The sequence below is a fragment of the Dendrobates tinctorius genome, unplaced genomic scaffold (assembly GCF_039654945.1).
Source record: "Dendrobates tinctorius isolate UK_male_01 unplaced genomic scaffold, ASM3965494v1 ptg000217l, whole genome shotgun sequence".
Classification (NCBI taxonomy): Eukaryota; Metazoa; Chordata; class Amphibia; order Anura; family Dendrobatidae; genus Dendrobates; species Dendrobates tinctorius.
In genome coordinates, this window is record NW_027361884.1 from 163140 (window position 1) to 173986 (window position 10847).

The window sequence follows — 10847 nt, forward strand, 5'->3', positions numbered from 1 at the left end:
GACTTCTGGGTCACCACGCTTCCATAGTGGCGTAGCCCACACCAACGCTTTGCCCGACAGCAGGGAAACAATAAACCACACCTTGGCCCGTTGCGTAGGGAATCGCGCAGCCAGTAATTCCAGCTGAATGGAGCACTGGCTGATGAAACCCCTACAGGAGGCGCCATCGCCATAAAATTTATCAGGCAACGGGAGGCGGGTAACTGTCAGCGCGGGGGAGGACGTGGACATACGGGAAACTGCGTCTGTGATTGCCTTTACAGCAGCTTCGGTGGATTGTGCAGCTGAGAGAGCCCCCTCAAGAGTGGCCAGCCGGCCCTCAAGCTGCCGAATACACTGTAAGAGTTGCTGCTGTTCTGCCATCACTAGCCAGACCCTGGCGCTAGTATAATGTTAGGAACGGTGGAACACACTAAATAAAAATAAATAATAAAGTGCGTTCGCTGCTCAGGGTCCACCGCGCAGTAGGTGTAACAACCTGAGTGATGACAGAGGAGCAATATGGCGGTATGATACACATGGGTTCAACGTCACCCGAAGTGCGCAGAGCAGGCTCTGTTCACACACAGAGGTGCCGCAACAAAAACATACAAAACACTGAACCTGTTATTGACACAGGCTTCAGATAGCATACAAAATGCTGAACCTGTTAGTGACACAGGCTTCAGGTAAATGCACACTCGGTATCTGGTCACAGGAGCAGGACCCAAGACAGAGAAGCTGCGTCCCTCTAGACCTACCGTGTTTGTGGCATCGCTGCTGCGAACGCGAAGAAGGGCTGCAACTGCAGCGCGACGTAGGACACTGCTGCTCGACGACAAAGCCAGATAGCAAGCACGATATCGGACGCTAGCATAGCGGTGCGGTGTGCACAGTGGCTTAAGGCTTGCCTCTGATTGGCGCTGACTGCTAAACTAATACCATATCACCATGCGTAATATCAGAGGGAAGGAGTTTCAAATGAGTCAGTCACCAGAATCATACATCCATCACCATTCACACATAGCAAGTATAGCCTATACTAGCGCATGGCAGAACAGCCATGTGGGTCGCCCTCCCAGGGCTGTTGGGTACTCGGTACCAGGCTGGTCTCTCAGAGGGGAATGTCACAGCAGCGGTGAACCGGTTCGTGGCCCTGGTCACCCATGTAAAAGGGATGAAGTGATGGAATAAAGTTTATGAGTGAATGATTTGTGACGACACTTGTGGTGTTCGGCAATGAAGGTGTTAAGCCGACGCTGCAGACAGATCCTTTGGGACAGATGGTGGGGTGCAGCAAAGATGGGGTGGCCCTCTACAGTCAGGGCTGTAGTGCCATGCCAGAGCAGATGAAGAGGGTAGGTGTTGAGGAAGAGGGTGTAGTGTTTGGCACAGAGATGTAGCAGTGCTGGAGAGTTTGCAGGAAGAAGGCAAGGACACAACAGGGTGCAGTTTCTTTACCTTTACTTTGCTTGGCAAATGCAGTCCAGGGTCCAGATTACAGATGGCACAGGAGCTGGCTAGCCTGGAAGCAACTTAGGAATCTCTCTAGGCAGATGGGTTGTGTAGTCTCCTTCCTAGCGCTTAGTTTTAGGTACTTGCAGTACTGTGTTGCACTGAAGTTCCACTTGCTTATTCTCTTTAGAACTCCCTCGTATGACAGACAGCTGTAGCCTTTCTCTTCTGCCTCACACGTCGCTGTTGTGCCTCCGAGTCTTATGTGGAATAGAGCATTTACAGCTTCCTATTCCTCCGGTTTCTGTTGCAGGACCATCAGTGTCCATACAGCCTTGGATACCGGACTCCATATAATGCGCTATAACTGGGAATGAGCCTGAACTCTCTGCTTAATCCCCCAGCTCTTCTCCTCATGTCCACACACATTGCCCTCCTCATACAAACTCCTAATTTCCCCTTCCTGGACCTCAGAGAGCAGCTCTTCCCCCAGTTTTGGGTTCAGAGCTCCCTCTGCTGGGCTGGAATGAGAACTGTGTTGTGTGTTGTGATTAACTGTCAGAGTGATCCTTTATTGCTTCCAAGCACGACATCACACTCCCTAGGAGGAAGGTAATGCCACTGTGGCGACCATACTCCTGGGGATGCCACATTCCCCCCTAGTGCAAGTCAGTACTCCTGGACTGAAGGGAAAACATGTAAACATATAAACAATTATAGATATAACAAGATTTTTAAAAAAATGAAAAATTACAAAAACCAAAGCTGAAAAATAGTCCTAATGATGATTAGTCCATGCGTCAATGTCCATGGTGCAATTCCTGAGCAAGATGGTGAACTATTTACAAGTAGAGTTCTGACCACACATAGTCCTGTGGTCCAATCGTCCATCAAAACAAAATAAGATCTTCAAAAAGTTTCTTGCAGAGTCTCTGTAGGCACATAAACTTCAACAGTTGCATATTTACATTTTAACAATTACAAAACTTATCTATTTGCGGAACCTTAAGGGTGGAATACCTTGGGTACTACGGACAGACCTACATAGCACTGGTGTTGTTGGGGAACTTACTGGATGCCTTGTGTTAACTACTGGTGTAGTGTGTGCTGTACTGGCTACAATACTGGTGCTTCTGCGTAGCACAGGAATACTAGATTTCCTAGGACCACTTCTACACACTGTGGGCATGACAAATTCACCACTGGCAGGGTGAGAATTCTCTTGTTCCACTGCTGGTGTAGCATCCACTGCTTGTACATGCTGGTTTTCAGGGTGGTCATGAGTAACTTCTTGCACTACCAGTTGGGGAAAGGTCAAAACTGGCACCAGTATGGCATTATTTGCTCTAGTCCAATTTGCAGGGAATTCTCCAAGTACAGTGCTGACCTTTTTTTCTTCCTCTATGGGCTGAAGGTTGTTTTGTTCTTCCATTCTGTCCTTTAGTTGGTCAGGGCACAGTTTCAGATGATCCCTCGATACTGCTGATGAGGTTTCTCCTCCATCCTTACTGATAAGGCACACTTTAGTGTTGTCGAAGTTTGATGGTAAGACGGTGTAGGGTTCAGCTTCCCATTGGTCATCCAATTTATGCATCCTTCTTTCCCTCTTTAAGACTTGTTCTCCTGGTGACAAGGGAACTGCAGGTGCATGTTGATTGTAGTTCTTTTCTGTTTTTGTCTCGCCTGAGCTACTCTTTTCTACACACTCTTGTACTCTACGGTACTGTTCTGCCGCTCCGTATCCCAGTCAGCATCTGGTGATGTTACCTCAGGTATCAGGACTCCCATATCCAAATCAATAGGCAGCTTGCCAGGCCTCGCTCTCATTAGGTAGGCTGGAGTGCAGTTGGTGGAATTCACAGAAATGTGATTGTAGAGGTCGACCAGATCTGGCAACTTCTCTGGCCACAGATTCCTCTCCTCCAAAGGCAAGGTCTTCAGTAGATCGATCACCACCTGATTCATCTTTTCACACATGCCATTGGTCTGTGGATGGTATAGTGTTGTCCTGATCTTCTTGCAACCGTACAAATTACAGAATTCCTGGAACACTTCTGCCTCAAAGGCTGGACCTTGATCTGTAAGCACTCCCTCGGGATATCAGTGTGGTCGACAAAAGTGCTGTTGGAATGCTCTGGCTGCTGTCCTGGCTGTTTGATCCTTGACAGGTACGACTACCAGGAATCTCGAGTAGTGGTCAACGATGGTAAGAGCATAAATGTAGCCTGAACGGCTTGGAACCAGCTTCACATGGTCCAGGGCGACCAACTCGAGTGGCTGTTTAGTTATTATTGGCTGCAAAGGAGCTCGCTGGCTGTTACGGTCCTTCCTGCGCAGGTTGCATTGTCCACACTCCCGGCACCAATTTTCAATGGCTTTCCTCATACCAGCCCAGTAGAATCTCTCCCGGAGCAAGGCCTTAAACTTCTTCCATCCGAAGTGTCCAGCTCCATTGTGGTATGCTTCCAAGACTATTGATGCCTCCCTCTTTGGGACTACCACTTGCCAGACCAACTCATGAGTGCGGGCGTTGATACTCCTCCAGTACAGCTTCCCTTCATAGATGAACAGCCTGCCTCTTTCCTTCCACAACTGCTGCGTTTCTTCAGGAGCATCTGGACCTGGGCGTGAGTCAGCTTGTGACAGTAGCTCCTTTACAAGGTGGACTGCGGGGTCGCTATCCTGCTTCTCTGCACAGTCCAGATGAGGCAATGGATTTAGGGTGGCCTCTTTCATGATAGACCCTCTGTTTCTCAATCCTTGGGCACATTGGGCCTCAATTGGCAGGTGGAAGGCAGGTAACTCTATTTCTTCGAGTGCCTCAGGGTCTTCTCCTGCATCTGGCAGATTGGGCATTCTGGACAGCGCATCAGCATTGGCATTCTTGTGCCCCGCTTGGTACTTGATGGTAAATTCATAGTTAGACAGCCGGGCCATCCATCGCTGCTCCAGTGCATCTAGCTTGGCAGTTTCCAAGTGAGTCAATGGGTTGTTGTCCGTGAAGATGGTAAACTTGGCTGAAGCTAGGTAATGCTTGAATCGTTCAGTCACAACCCAGACTATGGCGAGGAACTCCAGTTTGAAGGAACTGTAGTTGTCAGGGTTCCTTTCAGAGGGACAAAGCTTCCTGCTGGCGTAGGAGATCAATCTTTCTTTGCCATTCTGTACTTGTGACAGTACTGCTCCCAGTCCCACGTTGCTGGCATCAGTATACAGAACAAATGGTTGGTCATAATCTGGGTAGGCCAGAACTTCATCTCCTGTGAGAGCCATCTTCAGTCGAGTGAAAGACCTCTCCAGTTCCTCATTCCATTCAAATGTAGGACTCTTCTTCCTGGCCTTCTTGGGCTGGCCCACCAGAAGATTTTGCATAGGCGTGGCTATTTCAGTGAAGCCTTTGATGAACCTTCGGTAGTAGCCTACCAACCCGAGGAATTGACGTACTTCATGGAGGTTGCTGGGCTTCTGCCAGTACCGGATGACTGTGACTTTGTCAGGATCTGGTGCCACACCTTCTGCACTCACTACATGACCGAGGTACTGTACCTTGGGCTTCAGGAGGTGGTATTTGGAAGGCTTCACTTTCAGACCAAAGTTGGACAAGGCTTCAAACACCTCAGCCAGGTGCTTCAGATGGTCTTCATAAGTCTTGGAGAAAACAATGACATCATCAAGGTATAACAGAACTGTCTCGAAGTTTTTGTGTCCAAGACAGCATTCCATTAGCCGTTGAAATGTCCCTGGGGCAGTGCAGAGCCCGAACGGCATGTAGTTGAACTCGCAGAGACCCATTGGTGTAGTAAACGCTGTTTTCTCCTTGTCTGCCTCTGCCACGGGAACCTGCCAATACCCACTAGTGAGATCTATGGTGGAAAAATAGTTAGCAGTTTTAATTGCAGCTAATGACTCCTCAATTCTGGGTAATGGGTAGGCATCCTTATGTGTAATGCTGTTAATTTTTCAGTAATCAACACACATTCTCATGGTACCATCTTTCTTTTTCACAAAGACTATTGGGGCTGCCCAGGGGCTACAACTGTCTCTGAGCACCCCAGCCTCCTTCGTTTCCCGCAACATACTTTTGGCACATTGATATTGTGTTAGGGGTATAGGCCGGTACCTTTCTTTAATGGGTGGATGATCTCCAGTGGGGATATGATGTTGAACCCGTTTTGCCTGCCTAAAATCTAGTGGGTGTTTACTGAATACCCGATCATACTCCTGAGTCACTCGGTAAACCCCACACTTTTGGTATGAAGGGATGGAGTCAGTTCCCACATGCAGCTGCTGACACCACTCCTCTAGCTGCTTTACAGAGCCATTGTCCTCCACCTGGTCGGATGAGACCAAGGGCTGGTCGGATGAGACCAAGGGCTCTGCTGCCTGTATTGCATTGTTACAGACAGTAAGCAGCTTAGCAACTGGCATACCGAGGTATTGTGGCCTCCTCCTCCCCACAATTCAAGAGGCGTACAGGTACTCTCCCTTTGCGGACATCAACTACACCTCTGCCTGTCAGGACAGTGGGCCGGCTATCAAAGTACACTGGCTCTACCAATGCTTGGTAATCTTTTCCTCTGAGGCCTATGGCTGCCCGACACCAAATTAACATTTCACATCTGGGGGGTATCGCAATGGCGAAAGAATCACTCACTCTGACGCTGCCAATTTCTCTGCCAGAGAGTTCTACCTGCTGTCTTTGCATCAGGGCCTTGATCTCCTTCTGCAGGACTCGTTGTTCACTGGAACCAGCAGTCTCAGCCACCTGTTGCAACAAAACAATAACCTCGGCAAGACAATTTTCAATCACATTAGTACCTAAGGTCCTCATTAGGTTACATTCTCGTCGATCAATGTCTACAACTATCAGACCTTGAGATTTTAACTCTACTCACCCCACTTTAATGGTAATCTCTTTACATCCTACTTGCGGCAAAGACTTACCGGGCAGCATGGTGGCTCAGTGGTTAGCGCTGCAGCCTTGCAGCGCTGGGGTCCTGGGTTCGAATCCCACCAAGGACAACATCTGCAACGAGTTTGTATGTTCTCCCCGTGTTTGTGTGGGTTTCCTCCGGGTACTCCAGTTTCCTCCCACACTTCCAAAGACATACTGATAGGGAATTTAGATTGTGAGCCCCCATCGGGGACAGTGATGAAAATGTGTGCAAACTGTAAAGCGCTGCGGAATATGTTAGCGCTATATAAAAATAAAGATTATTATTTATTATTACCATTGCTGGCAACTACTGTCAGTTCATCACTTGGGTCGCGAGTAAGTTCAGAGTCAGCCCAATATCGCTTGTAAAGGATATATGGCATAGTTGTCACCTGAGAGCCAGTGTCCAGCAAAGCCTTCATGGGGATGCCGTCAATCACCACTGGGAGGACCTGTCGCCCTCCGACATACTTGGCTCGCCAGTTCTTTGGGCCTTGTGGTCCGACTCCTGGGGGTTGGCCCTCTGCCCCAGGGTAGCAGAATCTTGCGATGTGGTCTGCCTTGTAGCAGCGACGACAGTTGGGATATCCGTCCAGGTCATAGCGATCATTGTCTCTCCCTCGGCGTGGTGGGATCCTCTTCTTCCGTAGCCACGGGACATCCTCTGGACTGGAGGCCAGCTGGATCTTCTCCTTGGATGACGCCTGCAGGGACTGCACAGTTTTGACAAATGCAGCCATACTTTTGGTCAGCTCCTGGACCTGAAGACGCAGTTCGGCAGATGGGTCTTTGTCCACAGTCTGTGCATCAGCCTCCACAGGGCTGGGAGGTAAAGATGCAGCTTCTTGGTGGTATGTGATCGCTGGGCACCTAGGGGGCACTGGACGGCTGACAATTGGTTCATGCAGCACCCGGATAGCCTTTTCCTTGAAGTCTGCAAAGTCTAGGTCAGGGTTTTGTAGGGCTATAATGCGCAGCTGTGCTCTGTGGGTACTGGATAGGAGGCCCTCAATAAATTGCTCCTTTAGCAGTCTGTCTCCATCTTTCACACTGTCTGGATCAATCTGCTTGATGGCTCGCAGTGCCTCCTGCAGGTTAAGGGCATAGTCCCGTATACTGTCCTGCGCTCTCTGCTTACACCCAAAGAATCTCATCTTTATTTCAGCTGCAGGGCGGGTGTCAAAGGTGCTTCTTAGCTTAGCAAGGATCTTTTTAACAGTCTCTTTATCAGTGTCCTGCCAGGCTTTTACTTCCCTTTGCGCTGCACCAGTCAGCTGCCCAATAAGGATGTTCAATTTCTGGCTTTCATACAAACTGCACAGTCTCTCTTTAAATTCAATCAGGGTATGTGACTCCCCTGAGTACTGCGGTAGCCAGGCTGCTCCCGGTATATACGGCATGGACAGCGGCATTATGGGGACCTCTGCAGTGGGCGCTGATTCTTGTGGCGCTGTGGAGGCAGCGCTGGCTGCTGGATGCAGCGGCGCTATGGGAGTCGCAGCTGCGCTGGGCCCTGCAGCTTGTGGCACTGTGGGGTTTGCAGTGGCGTCCGCCGCTGCGTCTGCTCTCGCTTCAGACATTCTCTTCCCCCCTAGTTAATGTTTGCCAAGCCCTGAGTTTCGCTGGCTTACTGGCTGCCATTCTGCAGGCTGGAGGATCAGGGGACGCCGGGACTGCAGGCCTCGGCTTCTCACTTCTCGCGCGCTGGCCTCTTCCCGCGCCGCACTTCACTGTTTTGCGCTTTTCTGCTGGCTCCGCCCACGATGGCCCGCCCCTTTTGCTTCCTGTGCACGCCAAGCAGCGGGGTAATGGCGGCAATTGCACAAATAGTCTATGGCACAAAACACAGTCTCTGGCACACAGGACCCGGGGACACCGGGCTCCATAAATCCTGTTCATGATGCCAAAATGGGTCGCCCTCCCAGGGCTGTGGGGTACTCGGTACCGGGCCGGTCTCTCAGAGGGGAATGTCACAGCAGCGGTGACCTGGTCCAAGGCCCTGGGCACCCATGTAAAAGGGATGAAGTGATGGAATAAAGTTTATGAGTGAATGATTTGTGACGCCACCTGTGGTGTTCGGCAATGAAGGTGTTAAGCCGACGCTGCAGACAGATCCTTTGGGACAGATGGTGGGGTGCAGCAATGATGGGGTGGCCCTTCACAGGCAGTGCTGTAGTCCCAGGGCAGAGTAGATGAAGAGGGTAGATGTTGAGGAAGAGGGTGTAGTGTTTGGTACAGAGATGTAGCAGTGCTGGAGAGTTTGAAGGAAGAAATCAAGGACACAACAGGGTGCAGTTTCTTTACCTTTACTTTGCTTGGCAAATGCAGTCCAGAGTCCAGATTACAGATGGCACAGGAGCTGGCTAGCCTGGAAGCAACTTAGGAATCTCTCTAGGCAGATGGGTTGTGTAGTCTCCTTCCTAGCGCTTAGTTTTAAGGTACTTGCAGTACTGTGTTACACTGAAGTTCCACTTGCTTATTTCTCTTTAGAACTCCCTCGTATGGCAGACAGCTGTAGCCTTTCTCTTCTGGCTCACACATCGCTGTTGTGCCTCTGAGTCTTATGTGCGAATGGAGCATTTACAGCTTCCTATTCCTCCGATTTCTGTTGCAGGACCACCAGTGTCCGTACAGCCTTGGATACCGGGCTCCAAATCATGCACTACAGCTGGGAATGAGCCTGAACTCTCTGCTCAATCCCCCAGCTCTTCTCCTCACGTCCACACACGTTGCTCTCCTCACACGAACTCCTAATTTCCCCTTCCTGGCCCTCAGAGAGCAGCTCTTCCCCCAGTTTTGGGTTCAGAGCTCCCTCTGCTGGCCTGGAATGAGAACTGTGTTGTGTGTTGTGATTAACTGCAAGAGAGATCCCTAGGAGGAAGGTAATGCCACTGTGGCGACCATACTCCTGGGGGCGCCACACATGCGCGCCTTTTATAGCAAGCGGGACCTTCTGCACGCTTCCAGATCTCTGAGATGGACCAATGAGAACTGGAGCGGGACCTGAGCACATGACTCCCGCTCTCCAATAGGAGATCATCCCATGAGCATGCCCAGTAAGAGGACAGAAGGACAGCCTCAGGAGAGATTTGCTGCAAGGCAATCTCCTCTGCAATCTCTTCTGCAGTGGAAAAACAGGAGAGTGCAGAATGTGAGGATTTGGATCTCTGCTGAGTAAACACAGAAATCCGACTCCTAACACATGCGATACCGCGCTCCAACTGTTGGCCTTGACACAGGGTTCATTCCTGGTCAATAAGTATGCCATTTGGTTTCGGACACTGGCTTCCGAGCTGGAATGGTCAGACAATACCCCAATTTTTTGGAGGGGTTTGGCTGACCACGTTAAGGATGCTGTGGCCACTCGGGAGGTTCCCGGCACTCTGCAGGAGCTCATTACCAGCTCCAACCATATTAATCTCCGCTTCTTCGAGCGAGGGTTGGAGCGCTCCCAGTCCAGACAGAGGTTTAGGTTGGCTCCAACTTTCTCCAAACCTCTGGAGTCTCCCGATCGAGCGTTCGAGTTGTCGGCAGTTAGGGAGGTGCCTCACACGGGCTCTAAGTTCTGCCCAGATCGAACCTCCATAGCCCACGCTCACTGCCGACAGTCTGGTCACCTTGCCAATAGGTGCCCACAGCGTTCAGAGATGTCCGCGTCTAGTGGCAACAGCAAGAGGGTTACGAGACACCACACTGTTTTCCTCCAAGCTAACCTTTAAGGGGGTGTTGGAGTTCGGCTCCTCTCCTCTGGCGGTGGAGGTTTGCGTAGATTCTGGAGCACGCAGTCCCATTGGTTATGCTACCTCAGCTGGTCACCATCAGGGTGGTGAACGTTTCGACATTACCCTCGCAAATTACCCATCAATTACTCCATTAAAACTCTCACTGCCTCTGTCCTGTCACGAGACAGTGTCGCTCCTTATTATCGCCGAGGGCATTAACCAGGTCCTCCTAGAAGTTCCCTGGTTGCGCTGCCACTCTCCCCATATAGAGTGGTCCTTGGGGAGAATACTGGGTTGGAGCAAGTCCTGTGAGGATAGGTGTGTGAAGGACCGCGTTCAGATAGCCTCCACCGATGTCCTCATGGATCTCTCCGCACTCCCAAGTCACTACCAGCAATGCGCGGACATGTTCTTGAAAAAGTCCGCTGAGACTCTTCCGCCCCATCGCCCCTACGACTGTCCTATAGACCTCTTGCCAGGCGCAGAACCCCTCGAGGTCGCGTATATCCTCTGTCCCTTCTGGAGATGGAGGCCATGTCCCAGTACATCAGTGAGAACCTGGCAAGGGGGTTTATTAGGAAGTCGGTGTCACCAGCGGGGGTGGGATTCTTCTTCGTACAGAAGAGTGGAGAGCTGCGCCCGTGCGTTGATTACAGAGGTCTCAATGCCATAACCGTCAAAAACAAATATCCTCTTCCCCTGATCTCTGAGTTGTTCGACAGGTTGCGTGGGGCCCGGGTCTTCACTAAGCTAGA